This window comes from Haliotis rufescens, unplaced genomic scaffold (genome assembly GCF_023055435.1).
Source record: "Haliotis rufescens isolate VD_foot unplaced genomic scaffold, xgHalRufe1.0.p SCAF_9, whole genome shotgun sequence".
NCBI lineage: Eukaryota > Metazoa > Mollusca > Gastropoda > Lepetellida > Haliotidae > Haliotis > Haliotis rufescens.
The window spans coordinates 349,785-354,634 of record NW_025964383.1 but is presented as its reverse complement, the minus strand read 5'-3'; the positions used below and the strand labels follow the sequence as shown (position 1 = coordinate 354,634).

The 4,850-nt window shown below is 40.2% G+C and overlaps 1 long non-coding RNA gene across 1 annotated transcript; it reads left to right on the top strand.

Annotated features, from left to right (window-relative positions):
* The first annotated feature begins 678 nt into the window (after nucleotides 1-678).
* On the top strand, nucleotides 679-4,461 carry LOC124152643. The gene is made up of 3 exons (XR_006863531.2): nucleotides 679-727; nucleotides 1,036-1,288; nucleotides 4,140-4,461. It is a non-coding gene; the product is annotated as an uncharacterized LOC124152643 (long non-coding RNA).
* The last annotated feature ends 389 nt before the right edge of the window (nucleotides 4,462-4,850 follow it).

Sequence of the window (4,850 nt, the reverse complement as noted above, 5' to 3'; positions counted from 1 at the left end):
GAGACACGAAAACGTTTTGTGACAGATACAACATTGTCCATATTTATTTTATTCACCTTCAGTATCTGCTTTTAAGTGTTCAACTTTAAACATAAATCATTAGTTAAGATAGATTAAATGTAGTTATTGTGTCCTTCATGTTGTAAGCCTTAACAAACCCAAGCCATGACATGCTCAACTGATTGGCCAAGCTAACCCTCAAAGTTGACCCATTGTCTCACTGCATGTTCTCAGTCTGCACACATTTCCTGCACAGACAAGTTGACAGGTGAAATCATCTAAAATCAGGTTAGTTTAATATGTATGTGTATACTTGTCTTGTTGTTATTGCAGTTAAATGTTGCAGTATATTAAACCTATAAAACTTAACTAAACGTGTTTAATATTATCATATTCTCAGTTACAATCTATTTAAGTAAATGTGGTAAATAAGAATTATAAATTGTAAGCTTTGGTAATTACTAATATATCACTTTTCTGTCTCTTTATTGTTGTATGTATGAGGAAGAGTGTATGTGTTGTTTTATGGAATAGGCTATGTTTTAAATGCTTTTGTGATCAGTTCTGTATAATATACAGTCTGTACTATGCGGGATCCGGAGAAATATTTTAACATGTATATAAATAGTTGTATTAGTCATTGTTATAAAAGTATATGTTTTATTCAGATATCCGGCATTACAAGTTGCGGCGCTAGTCGGGAAGACACTCCAGTCTCACCCACAGGGTAGGCACATAATAACTTGTGTAGTCAGTTTCTACATTTGTGTAACACATAAGTGTGTCACACCCGTAAAGTCATATATATGTATGTATTTTGAAAGAGATTTGTAATCGCTTTACACTTAGATAATATAATATATGAATAATTATTCTATTTGGTTCTTACATCAGTTAGCAGATCATTGTACAGTGTAACAACTAATATATGAATAAGATGTGTTTGTAATGTAAAATGGTTTGTAATACTGGGATGTCGATGATTGCATTATGTATATTGTTAATATTACTTATCATTCCTTTAATATGTTTCAGGGTGTAGATACAAGATACTACATATTAGATAGATAAATATGTGACAGATCCATTGGCGAAATAAACGTCTCTCACCCGTAGCGTGTGTTTGGCTATCACATCATTCACTGCCCTGCCACATGTTTATGAAGTCAGGATTGGCGGGAGACAATAAAGTGCAGACTGCCTTTATACGCACAGATGAAGATTCACAAGGAAATAACTGTTGACACGGGATGGAGTAATCGGATGCTGCCTTAACAGCTCTGTTGCGGTAAGGCTGATTAATTACTTTTGTTTGTTTATTTGCTTACGTCACAATCAGCAATATTCCATCTATAAATAGCGGCTGTGTTTAAATGCAGTAAATCATGAAATTAATGCGTCACCAAATTAATGCGAGTTTCGACCCCTGGCCTAGAATGTGTCATGTAATTACTTCAAGTAGCCTTGCCTTTGAACTATAAAAACTCATCTTCGAGAAGACTCCATGGTACAGTATGGGTAGTTCACACACACATATTATACCTTTCACTGCTTTGCACGTGATGGCACTTCCATGAAATCAAAAGCAGGAAATTCCAAACAAAACATATTTAAATGGGTCACAGATATTTGTTTGTTTGTTTGCAACCCATGCTTCTCGTAAGAGGCGACTAACGGGATCGGAAGGTAAAGCTCGCTGACTTGGTTGATGGACGTCATCGATGCTCATTATGTCAACCACTGGATTGTCTGGTTCAGACATTGTCTGGTCCAGACACGATTATTTACAGACCGCCGTCATATAGCTGGAATATTGCTGAGTGTGGCGTTAAACAACAAACCAACCAACCCTGTGACCACTGGGGATTCTTGGTTAGAATATAGATCTCCAGCAACCTATGCTGGTCGTGAGAGGCGACTTAGTGGATCGGGTACCGGTGGTCAGGCTCGCTGACTTGGTCGATAGATGTCATCGTATCCCAATTGCGTGGAATCATGCTCATGATGTCAGTCACTGGATTATTTACAGACCGCCGTCATTTAAGCTGGCTGGTTATGTAGTTCTGAGTGCGGAATTGAATATCAAACAAATGTTGCATGTCTTATCCAGTAATAATGAGTGAGTGAGTGAGTTGGGTTTAACGCCGCTTTTAACAGTATTCCAGTTATATCGCGGCGTGTCAGCTTAATGTGGGAGGAAAGCCCGAAGTGATGCAGGTCTCAGACGTTTACCACTTCGGTGAAACCCACGAGCACGGGTATGGTGCTGACAATCCTAGAAACATAATCGGGTCGAACTGGGATTCGAACCCACAATCATAGGTTTCTGGCGTGCCCAAAGGACGCAACTCTGCACTGCGAATCGTGGCGCCTTAGACGACTGGGCCACCCGTACCCCCTATCCAGTAACAAAACAGCAGCCATGCAATATACTCTCCAAAACGGTAGGTCAAGAAATGTAAATGTTATGATTATTTGTCAGAAGAAATATCAACTTTGAAAAATGAACCAAAACCTAACGCCCAAACACACCCGAAACATTGCACGAGGACCATGCAGTTCCTCTGCCCACGTGATGAGGTCATTTTTAAAATATTTTGACAAGGTCGTCAAACCGCTGAGCCATTAGTATAGCTGATTTTCATTATCAAAAGTAACAGGTAAGCTCTCTACTTTTGCTTTAATGCAGTCTCTGAGATCAGATTGGGAATGCTTCGTCTACAACGTGATGAACGCCGGTGCTATCGGCATGCTTCAAACTGATAGAACTCAGCGAAAAGTAGCCAATATGTTCAGTGTTTGTGATTGCAGACTTGGGAACAGGTTTCTGGAGACAAAAAATGTTAATTGTCGGCCCCGCACGGGACGCCCTAGGTCAACGACAGAAATCCAGGATCGATTATTCAGAAACCAGGCTTTCAGAAATCGAGCCCAAAAAGCCAATCACATCGCTGTTCACTCGCGCCAGGCATCTTGAGTGAAATTGTGTGCAAGCAGCTTATCTGCAAGCATATTTGTCGACCACGTATTGTATCACCGTCGACACATTCTAACCAGACGTCAATGGTGTTTAGAGCGTAGAAACTGGGGAAATCGCCGATTGTCTCGTGTTATGTTTTCAGATGAGTTCAAATTCTCTCTTGGAAAGGCGTGTACGTGTCGGGAGGCGTCCGAACAAACGTCAATACAAGGCCATACGACAGATTTTGTGGTGGGTCGACCTATTATGATATTGGGTGAGATCACTGTCACTGCCAGAACGCCACCGCATATTGTCCCTCGAAGGGTCACTGGGCAGTACTACCGAGACAACATACTAGCGTCAATAGTTGTAAATGTATACGTAGGAGAAGTGTGAGAGCCATGAATTTATTAACATACATTATTGCCTAATATATCAAAACCATACCTTTTGTTTATTTGTAATTTAACGCCGTACTCAGCAATAATTCAGCTATATGACGGCGGTCTATAAATAATCGAGTCTGAACCAGACAATCCGGTGATTGACATCATGAACATCGATCCAAGCAATTGGGAATCGATGACATGCAGCGAGCCTGACCACCCGATCCCGTTAGTCGCCTCTTGAAACAAGCATAGTCGCCTTTTACGGCAAGCATTGGTTGCTGATGACATGTTCTACCCCGGATCTTCACGGGGCCAATACCGTACCTAATCCCACGGAAAACAAAACTCACAAACATTATAAAACAAATCCAGAGATTTCTGAAATTGGTTTTGGTCAACTTTGAAATGTAAGTGTGTACTTTTTAAAAAAAGAAATGTAACTCCAAAAAAGAGGAAGAGGTAACTTGATCAAGGGAGTGTTTGGATGAATGTTGTGTTACGTCGTAGTGATTACTGCAGCTTTAGCACAACTCTCTGTATATACGAGGGCTTGACGAAAAGTGTTAAGCCTAACAACAAACAAAACCAACAATTGTGAAAGTGTTTGTAATTTTATTTGTAACACAATCTCCCTGCTTTTCAATACACTTCTCATATCGATAGTGAACATTTTCAATTCCATTCAGGAAGAAGTTTTCTAGAGCAACCCTTGAAAGACACATTCAATTCAGATTTGAGGTCATCGTTGTTGTCATAGTGCTTTCCATGAAGGTGTTCTTTCAATTTAGGAAACAGGTGGAAATCACTTGATGCCAGGTCTGGCGAGTATGGAGGGCGAGGAAGCTCTTCGAACCCACGTTGTCGCACAGCAGCCTTTGCAAGTCGAGAGGTGTGAGAAGAGGCATTGTCATGAAAAAGTACACCTCCAGCAGTTAGCATTCCTCGCTGCTTTTGTTTGATAGAATCGCTCAGGCGATAAAGCAAATCAGCATGGTAGGCACCGGTAATCATCTTTTGACTTTCTAAGTAATCAACAAGGATCACGCCCTTTGCATCCCAGAATACAGTGGCCATAACTTCCTTCACTGATCTTGAAGACTTGAATTTCTCTGCTGCCGGAGAAGTGGAATAGTGCCATTCCATTGATTGACGTTTTGACTCGGGATCATAGTGGTAGACCCGTGTTTCATCACCCGTTACTAATCTCAGTTAGCTCTGACAATGGTATTCATTCATTTTATTTTCAATACATATAGGCCACAGGCCTTTGTGTACAAAAGGTGAATACAGGCAGGTTTTAAGCTTTCAGTTTCGCATTTCTTACTTCATTTGCATAATATAGATATTTTGCTACATTTGTAATAATATATGTATCTGGTGATGACAGAAGCATATTAAATTTATGAACGTTAGGGTGACAATAGAACTTTGCTTTGAGATATAGTTGCCGTAACTTGACATACGATGGACAAATAAGCAGGAAGTGGTACTCAGTTTCA